The sequence below is a fragment of the Papaver somniferum genome, chromosome 3 (genome assembly GCF_003573695.1).
Source record: "Papaver somniferum cultivar HN1 chromosome 3, ASM357369v1, whole genome shotgun sequence".
Lineage (NCBI taxonomy): Eukaryota > Viridiplantae > Streptophyta > Magnoliopsida > Ranunculales > Papaveraceae > Papaver > Papaver somniferum.
In genome coordinates this window covers 13,546,238-13,556,333 of record NC_039360.1, presented here as the reverse complement: position 1 = coordinate 13,556,333, position 10,096 = coordinate 13,546,238, and the positions used below count along the sequence as shown (strand labels likewise).

General features: G+C 37.6%; 1 non-coding gene across 1 annotated transcript; it reads left to right on the top strand.

Annotated features, from left to right (window-relative positions):
- Positions 1-243: 243 nt before the first annotated feature.
- Positions 244-355, top strand: LOC113362494. The gene has a single exon (XR_003365748.1). It is a non-coding gene; the product is annotated as a small nucleolar RNA snoR98 (small nucleolar RNA).
- The last annotated feature ends 9,741 nt before the right edge of the window (positions 356-10,096 follow it).

Genomic DNA, 10,096 nt, shown 5'->3' with positions numbered 1-10,096 from the left:
AGGGGCCACCTACGACATACCACATCGTAGCCGTGGGTGTGGGTGGTTGTGGGGGAGTGGAGCTATCATCCGCTGGGCTTACTAGGCCAATGTAAACTCGTCAAAAGGCGCCTCGCATCGGAAGACTGCGTAGACGAAGGGCAAATACGGAAAACAGAAAATAATCACCTGTTATAAATAGGGGTTTAGGGTTTACAATCAAATCAGGGGAGGAAAGGCGATGGAAACTTTGGTGGCTATGTAGGTTTTTGATTGCATAGTCGCCGCACTGTCTCTCCCAAAGATTGATTGAAGCAGATATTAATGCTTGCAATCCTCTTCCATGGATTGCTGGTTTGGCTTTTCTGTTACATTTCTTTTCTTCTTTCAATTCCAATTCATAAAAATTCCTTATAAACGTAGATTTAGATACTAGAAAACAGATTAGGTTTCTCTTTGTATCTTTGATTTGTTTTTCCTTTATTCTCTTTCTGTAGTTTAGCTTTCAATGTTGTTATCAGTTTCTTTTTCAAGTTCTGGGTTTGCTTTTGCACAATCTGGTTCTTCCGCTTAAACTCCCTGAAAATGTTTCGTCTGACACAGCGGTGTTGCCGGAGTCTTTTTTTTTTTTTTTTTTTTTTTTATAGGGTCAATTAACTCCAAAATTAGTATCATAGAGGGTATGATAATTTTGTTTCCTCCCTTTGTTCAGTATACTCATCGTTGTTTCTTTTTTGAGTCAAGTATGCAATATATATGCACAACTACATTTTCTTCAGATGTTTGTGTTGAAACAAATGATTGATCATAATTTCTGTGCTCGGAAATCTAGTTAAGTAGAGCAAAGAAGAAATTGATGTTGCAGACATCTTTAGTATTGACCTGATTGATGTAAACCGGTTAAACCCTGTATATATGTGTAATTTCCAGATTTGTGTACAAATTTTAGGTTTGGGGCTATAATTTTGATATTCAGGAGTTGTGTCAGTGTAGCCTTGTCAATGACATGCTGCCTTGATTCGTGAGATTGAACTTGTAAACCAGCGGAGACTTGATGATTCTTTAACAAAATTTTGAGTAAATGGTTCGGGATAACCATTCTGTATAGGGCCTGCCTAAACTCACTAGTAAGAGTTGTTATCTTCCTCCTTAGGACATTAGGAGTTTCACTTTTAATTAATAGTTGTTTGAAAATATTAGGTTTGTGTGACAACCTTTCCTCAACTTCATTTTGGTAATTTGAATTTCTTCAATTGTATCAGTTCTCATTGTCTTGAACTTGAATAAAGCTAGTTACTCATTCTTGGAATCTTTAGGGAAGAATTTTTGTGTTTGAGCCAGTATGCACTATTGTTGTATCTTTTCATGCATATGCTGATATTAGCATGATTCTTTTAGTTTCTTTCTCTGATTATAAAAAGTATGTAGCTAGACTAACTTTAGTAATCTTTGTAGATTGGCAATGATCTGGATCGACATTTAAGTTTACATTCAACCACTGCATATAGATAAATGATCAAAATAAAACGAAGGAAAAAGAAATGAAAGAAGGTTCTGCATTGAACGAATTGCAGTCTCAACTGAATTTTATAACATTCACATGTGTCTTATCGTATCTCAGTTATTTCCATGTGTCTAGGGAAACAGTAGCATGTTCACGTTGTTATAAATCCTTCCTTAGCGCAACGTGATGATCTGACATTAGATTGATCTAATGTTTGCTCTTCAAGTAGCTTTTCAAAGATTTTCATTTAGCATTTTTAAGTTATTAGTAGTTTTACCTTCGGTGAATCCTGGTTGGAGTTGAAGGATGATTTTCAATTAACTTTTTATATATAAAGAGGCTCAATATATCAGGTTTATTTCCTTTGTTATAATATTGTCATATTCATATGATATTGTCTTCATTTGCTACACTTATTTTGCAGAGATGTCAGCTCAAACGAAAAGGCAGTGCATTATTAATCTCTTAGTGATTACCAAAGCTTTTGGTGTGGGGGTAGTTTTAAAATATGAATCTGCTCTCTATGCATATCTATCTTTGAAATCACAGTTGTTGATTTTGACCGATGATGTATCACATCTCCTTGCACATTATCAGGTTATTCACCTGCCTATAACTAATATTCCTGTGAGAGGGCTATATGTTCGGTCGGTACCTCTGGTGCAGTTGTTATTACTTCTTGTTGATGGCAATTGTCTAGCTTTGGAGTTGGAGATTGCATTCTTGTTGGATTTAGTTGAATATATCTATTTTTGCTCTCTGGTGGCAGCTAGTAGTCCCTACGATATGACTTATTTATAGTGGAAGATCTATCTCATGGTCATAAGAAAGATCAATCGGGAGATTTTAATTCCAAATCGCTCTCTTTGCAATTGTTTATCGGTTTTACCCAGACAGTTCTTGTCTCAGACTAAGCCAGTTTTTTTCGCTACATTTTTTTTTCTAAGATCAAGTTTTAAAGTTGAAGCTCTGAGAAGGAAGAGAAAGAAAGATACTTGTATCTGTTGTTAAGTTTTTCTTCATTTGCTACCAGTTTGATATTCAAGCCTTTTATACTTGTTGTATACTGAACCTCTTAATGAGGATTTTAGGTGATTGAGACACATATTGCCATATTCATTGTTCTGCTTCTCATTATAGAGAGATTATTATAGGGGTGTGATAATCTGAGGTTTTTGTTTCCCCACTTTGTTTTCTTTGGTATATACTCACTTCATTGTGATTGCAATGCAGATGGTTCCTCTGTCTTAACCATTGTTCTTTTTTTTTTTGAGTCAAGACACCAGTGGCGGAGGGTGAAAATGAATCGCCCAACTCTGAACGTGTTTCGTGGCAACATAATCTTTCCTCTTTTAGGCAGGTTTAGTCAACCTGTGCCTTTCGCGGCAACATAATCTTTCCTCTTTTAGGCAGGTTTTGTCAACCTGTGCCTCCGCCCCAGCAAGACACAGAGAATGGCTTTACATAAATATATGGCTGCACAACTGCATTTACAGAAGACATGAGGACGGAGATATAGACACCATGATTTGGTGGAAGTGAAATATATGCACAGTTACTAACCCAAAAAAGCCATGACCAAACAAAAAAATTCCGAGTGAAGCATATGCACGGTTGTTTTTTTTTTTTTGATGAGAAGCATATGCACGGTTAGAAAATAGGCGTATAATGTATTAATGTATCATCAATTGATACTGTGAAAGCACAAGTATGTTTGCATTAATGAATAAATTAACTTCTGAAAAATTAGTGAAAATCTATTAAACTGACCTGAATCTGAATCAGACTTTTAATCACACAAAAAAATAAAAAACCGAAGAAAAAGATTTGTATGGTATGTCTTGAGCATTGGCCGAGCCGTGTTGGGGTCTTTGGCTTCTAGATTGAACAACGGGTCTTCGGCCTCTAGATTGAACAACCGAATCATCTGTTGAGCCGTAAGTTTCCTTGAGACCTATCATTGATTCCCTGAAATGTTCCATGCAATTTCCACTTCCATCGTTCAAGATCATCCAACATTTTCATCCTTCTTTAGGTCGTGTTAATGTTTTTTTTTAGTTGTTGTGTGGAATCTGACTGGTGTTAGTTATTGGATAAATTTAGGTCGTGTTGTTGGCTAGCGCTATTTGCTTAAGAGGAAACATAAAACCAATGCTGATTAGTTGTTTGATATTTTTTTCATTTTGGTTTCGGACATGCCTTCATTCGATGCCTTAGGTTTAATTAATTAATGTTGAAAACAAATTACTATTACGTTAAAATAAAAAGTGATAACACCTTTTCCCAGAAATGGAGGTAGTAGATTTTATAAGTCATAATAATCTAATCAAGACATTTGTTTTTAGTTCAACTGATTACTTGATTACTCTACGATGCTTAAAACAAACTGATTATTCTATTGGCTTGTTCGGTGTTTGCATCACTTTGAACTTCAATCATTTAGTAGTCGATAACGTCAACACCATTTACTCTGCATCCTTCCCATTCCCAGTTTACTATTGTTTTTAGGCATTTTTTTTTCCTTTGTAAGACTTGTGAGTTAGACACGAAATTCCCAAATTTATCTCACATTTAAATCGTACAAATAACATAAAAAGAATTATTATATTGGTTCTGTCTTCTAAACTTTACTAGATTTGTGCCCGTACTATGCACCGGGTATTTTATTTCTTTGAATTTGGTGTGCGTAGGGCTTCAACCCGCCCAGCCCTGTGGGATGTATTTTTGATTTGGTGTGTGCAGGGGGAAACCCCGCCCTGTGGAGATGCATTTTTGATTTGGTGTGTGGGGGGCTTCACCCGTCCCGTGGAGATGCATTTTTGATTTGGTGTGCGCGGGGCTTCATCCCGTCCTGTGAGGATGTATTTTTGATTTGGTGTGCGCGGGGCTTCGCCCGCCCTATGAAGATGTATTTTTGATTTGGTATGGCGGGCAAACACATTAAATAGGTGGAGAATATATGTGTAATTTATTTATTTTATTTTTGCAGAAAATATGTGGATTTTTTTTGCGTGTAGATATTAATTTGGGTCTCCGGATTGTATGTGCCATAATTCCCGTGCACCCTCTGTTCCGGCGAAGGAATAGTTGACACGTGTTTTTATTTCCAACTACCAAATATCCCAACAGTTGAACTACCATATATATATATATATTTTTAGAAAAGAAACAGGGAAACAATCGATGATTCTTTTTTTTTTGATCGGTAAAATTAATAATAATATAGAAAGGGGAAAATGTTCACGAAACATGAACAAAAAGTACAGACGATAATCAATCCAAACATCCCAAAGCAACCACCCGATGAGAAAGAAATGCAAACAAAAACAACACATAAGACTCATGGAGGTTCAAACACCACATCCTTCCATTTCAGCATAAAGTGTTGAAGAGTAATGCCTATGAATTGAGGTTGCTGATACACCCAATACGCGATTGTAAACTTAATCTTCTGGATGACCTTCGTTGTGGGTAAAGACTTGTTTTCAAATGCGCGCCGGTTTCTTTCCTTCCATAAATTCCAAATGATTGCAGCAGGGATTGTGCTAATCACAACATCTTTTCTCGTTTTAGGTTTGTAATTAGGCCAAGAGTGAATAGCAATTTCAACAGATGGGGGAGTAATCCATACCATGTTGAATAACTCAATGAAAGATCTCCATATGGTGTTCGCATACGAGCAGTGAAGAAGCATATGATGTGATGTTTCTCCGTCATCGATACATAAATAGCAGTGATTCACCCAATCTCTCCATTTTCTTTTACAAAGATTGTCTTGAGTTAAGACTTTTTGATTGACAGCAAGCCAAATGAGAAAACTCACCTTTGGAGGCCAATATTTGGACCAAATCTTCTTTGGTGGGACGTAAACCGCTTCTTGCTGAGAGTTTTTCCGAGAAACCATCCACGTGTAACATTTCTTAACCGAGAATTTACAAATTTCATTCTTATCCATCCAACCTCTTTCATCTGGATTGTTATTAAGTGTAGTATTGCTTTCATCCAGAGCATGCAGCAGCCTTGCAACACTTTCGATAACATGGTCTTGTATTCTTCTTGTAATTCCTAAGGACCAGCTCTCGTCGACATGATTGTACATTTGAGCTACTGTGAACTCTTTATGAGCGGAGGCTTCGAAGGCATAAGGAAATTGCTCGACTAAAGGAGAGGTACCTAGCCAAATGTCCCACCAGAATTTAGTTCTTTCACCATTCCCGACAATAAACTTGCAGTTAGACTTGAAGTCAGATAACTGGTTTTGAATTCCTCTCCAAACGCTGTAGCCATAAGCTTGTTTCGGATTCACCGCATTCTAGCCTAGCTTTTCAATGCCATACTTTTCGGAGATTAATCCCTTCCACAAGGGTGCGTCATCTTCACCAAACTTCCATAACCATTTCATAAGTAAGGCAATGTTCATCAGATGTAAATCCTTGATGCCCAAACCACCCTCCTCTTTGGATTTCATAACTATGCTCCAATCAACCAAGTGATACTTTTTGTACTTTTTAATCACATTAATGGGAGCAAGGAACAAAGAAAATATATAAATTGGAGTGGAGACAAGAACCGAGAGAATGAGAGTCAGTTTACCTCCACGAGAAAGGATTTTGGCTATCCAGCTTGGAAGTCTGGCTTCAAATTTTTCTGTAAAAGAGTCCCATTTGTTGTTTGATCTATAAGATTCACCGAGGGGGAGACCTAGATAAGTTGAAGGCAGCACCATAGTTTTGCACCCCATTGTAGTCGCAAGATAGTCAAGGTTATGCACGTTGCCAACAGCCATAAGAGAAGTTTTATGAAAATTGATTTTGAGGCCTGAAATCACTTCAAACCAAATGAGAATATTGCGCAAATGACCAATGCTGTGAGTTTCGTTCTTGATGAAGACGAAGGTATCGTCGGCGAATTGAAGATGAGTTATCTTTGAACCACCTGGGGTTATGTCGAAACCTTGAATCCATTCGAGTTGAACAGCCTTTGCAAACATTAAGTTTAAGGATTCAGCAACAACTAAAAACAGAAAAGGGGACAATGGATCGCCTTGACGCAGGCCCTTTGAGCTTTTGAACCTTCCATTAGAGGATCCGTTGATAAGCACAGAAAAGTGAACATGAGAAATAGCTGCGTCGATCCATCTTCTCCACTTAATACCAAACCCCATTCTTCTTAAGACATAGTCAATGAAGGACCACACAACATTATCATATGCTTTTTGAAAATCAATTTTGCAGAGAATACCATTTTGATTGTGCAGCTGAGCTGAGTTGATGCATTCATTTGCAATCATGGCACTATACATAATTTGCCTCCCTTGAACGTAAGATGACTGTTGGAAGCTAATAATTTGAGGAAGTACAATTTTGAGCCTGGAAGATATAAATTTAGAGATGATTTTGTTGATGTTACTCATGAGACTTATTGGTCGAAAGTCAGAAATTTGCTCGAGATCCTTCACTTTAGGAATCAGCACCAGGAAAGTTGATTTAAATCTCCAATTAATGTTATTATTTCTATGGAGCTCATTCATCACCTGCATAATGTCAGATTTCATGAAATTCCAGTATTTAAGAATAACGAAAATTGGCATACCATCGGGTCCAGGAGCTTTTTCCTGGCCTAAATCTTTAACAGCTGACAGAACTTCATCTTCAGTGAACTGGTCTTCTAATTTGGCAGCAGCATTCGCAGATATGGAAGGGAAAGCAAGTCCATCCAGTTGAGGTCTTGAGTGAGTATTTTCTTTGAATAAGTTCTGATAGTAATCCACCAGTTCCTTTTTGATTGTAGGCTTGTCTCTTGTGATCACACCTTTGATTCTAAGCTGAGAGAAATTTTTGGACCTTTGATTTGAAGAAGCATACTTGTGAAAGAAACGTGTATTGTTTTCATGTTCCTCCACCCAATTTATGTTGGCCCGTTGCTTCCAAAAATCATTATGCATTTTAGCTAGTCTCTTAAATTCAGCTTTAGCAACGATTTTCTCATTCAACATCTGAGGGTTGACAGGTTCGAGAGCAACTCTTGCATCAATGCTCTGGATAGACAACAAGTTAGCTTGCACGAGCTTCTCAATCTCGCCGAAAACATCCCTATTCCAAACTTTCAATTTCTCTTTTAAGGCTTGAATTTTTTTGGAGAGAATAAAACCAGGTGAGCCATGAAAAGAGAAAGACCTCCACCAGGTTTTCGTAAGCCCCAAAATTGTGTCATCTTGCAGCCACATCTTCTCAAATCTACAAGGGATAGGGCCCCAACCTTCCTCTTCAGTAAACAACATAATGGGAAGGTGATCTGAAAAGGGTTTCGGAAGAGAAGATTGTTCGATCCTCAAGAAGTGATCCTCCCACCGCGAGCAAATTAAGAAACGATACAACATACTCCAAGATGAGTTTCTAAATCAAGTAAAATGACTGCCCACTAGGGGAAGGTCGATTAGCTGGTGATTGTTAGCAAGATTGGCGAACTTTCGCATAAACCTGGTGGTAGTTTGGGTGCCAGATCTTTCGAAAGAAAATCTGGTGACATTGAAGTCACCACATAGGACCCAAGGATCATTCCAAAGGTATCGAATGTCTCCAAGTTCTTCCCAAAATTGATCTTTCTCAAAATTGAGCACCGGACTAGAGAGCTGGCAAACAAGCTGAAACCCGCGGATTAACCCGTACCCGGCCCGTGAAAACCCGAGCCCGGCTTGGCTTGGTCCTAAACAAGCCGGGCGCGGGTTGGAGAAATAGCGGCTTGTGAGAAAACGGGTTAACCCGTCCCGACTCGTAAACCCGCGGGTAAACCCGTTAACCCGTACAAAAATTATATATATAAAGATTTATAATCCTAACCCTAGTTCTTCTTTTTTCTTCACTCTCTGTCTCTCGGTTGCGGTAGCATCAACCTTTCTTCTTCTTTTCTTCTTCTTCTTTTTCTTTTCTTCACCACACCATCAACTTTCGTCCGATCAAAAAGTTACATATTTGCTTTTGTTGATAAGAAGTTGAACAAAGAAAACATTGGTTGATTAATCAAGCACCAGCTGATTAAGGTTTTGTTCATGCACAACACCCTTTTAATTTTTCCTTTTGTTTCAGATTAATACTCTGATTATTTCAAATGAATTTCTTTACCTTGGGTTTGATAATTTTTCTCATAAACTCTCTTTAAAAATTTCCTTTAGGTTGACGATTTTATATGAAATTAAATTTTGTTTGAAATCATACAACTTTGGTATTTAACTCTTGCTCACTGAACTATATATGTATGGGTTTGAATGGTAGGAATGAGATTTTTCAAAGATTAAACCCTTTTTGCAGTGATTGTTGTCACATTTCCCTTGCAAAATTAAACTTTGTATCGTGTTCCTGAACTTTCCCATGACTTGTTTGCGAAAATGATTCATTGAACCGTCATTTTGAATTCCAGTATTATCTAAAGAATGAAGGATTGGAATTGTTTCATAGATTTTCTTACATTACTTTTCCACTGAGTTTTCAACTAAAATGTGTATGAACTTGTTTTTCTTGTTTAAACTATGAGGTTTATTCATTGTAGGGCCATTTGATTTCTTTTTAAAAAAATCCCTGTTGATCAGCAAGCTATCTAACATTGTGTTGTCATTCATGCACTACTTGCTCTAAGCTTTATAATTTTCTTAATCAAGCACCAGCTGCTGCTGAGATGTGTTCTTGTAAAGTTATCTACTAATTCTAAAAGGGGTTGGTGACTGATTCTTTTATGTTTCCCGACTAACTAATTTTTTTTATTTTGTATATAGGTTGGCTCAACTGAGGGCGGAGTTGGTGTCCATCATTTGGATTTGGATGATTTGGATGATTCTCCGCAAGAGAAAAACTTCACCTTCAAATGTATAGAATTCTTGCTGCGATTGAAGCAACGATGGGTTGAGCTGAAAATGGACTGCTTAGATGTATGTTAGGTGTTATAGGGAAGGATTTGGAAGGATTTGTGTTTGCTTATTGTAATACTTGTGTTTGATCTTTGTAATTTGTCATAAATTAACTTAATTAAAATTTGATTTGATTTTTAATCTAACAAGCCGGGTAACCCGTAAACTCGCAAGCTTTACCAGTTACGGACACGGGTTGAAGAAATGACTACCCGTGAAGAATATCAACCCGCGGGTTTTGGCCCGTATTAACCCGAACCCGTGTAACCCGTAACAAGCCAGCCCCGGCCCGCCCGTTTTCCAGCTCTACACCGGACCATAAACAGAGGTAAGTAACCAGACAAAGTCATCATTGATATATTTGCATCTGAGATCGAAAACGCTCCAAGAAGAGACTCAATCATAACCACTTTGTTGCTATTCCAAATCATTAGGATGCCACCTGACTGCCCAATGGAATCTATCGCAACCCAATCAAAATTGTTAGCACCCCAAATTTGTTTAGCTTGGTGACGCTGCAAACCGGCCATGTGAGTTTCCTGAATGCAAATAATTAAAGGTTTCCAAAGCCTGATGAGAACTCTAAGATCATCCCTCTTATTACTATCTGCCAACCCATTAACATTCCAAGAAATAATTTTTGTATTCATGGATCCACCAAATTGACTGATGCAAGGACTTCGGCAGTTTCATTATCTATATCTTGTTGAGAT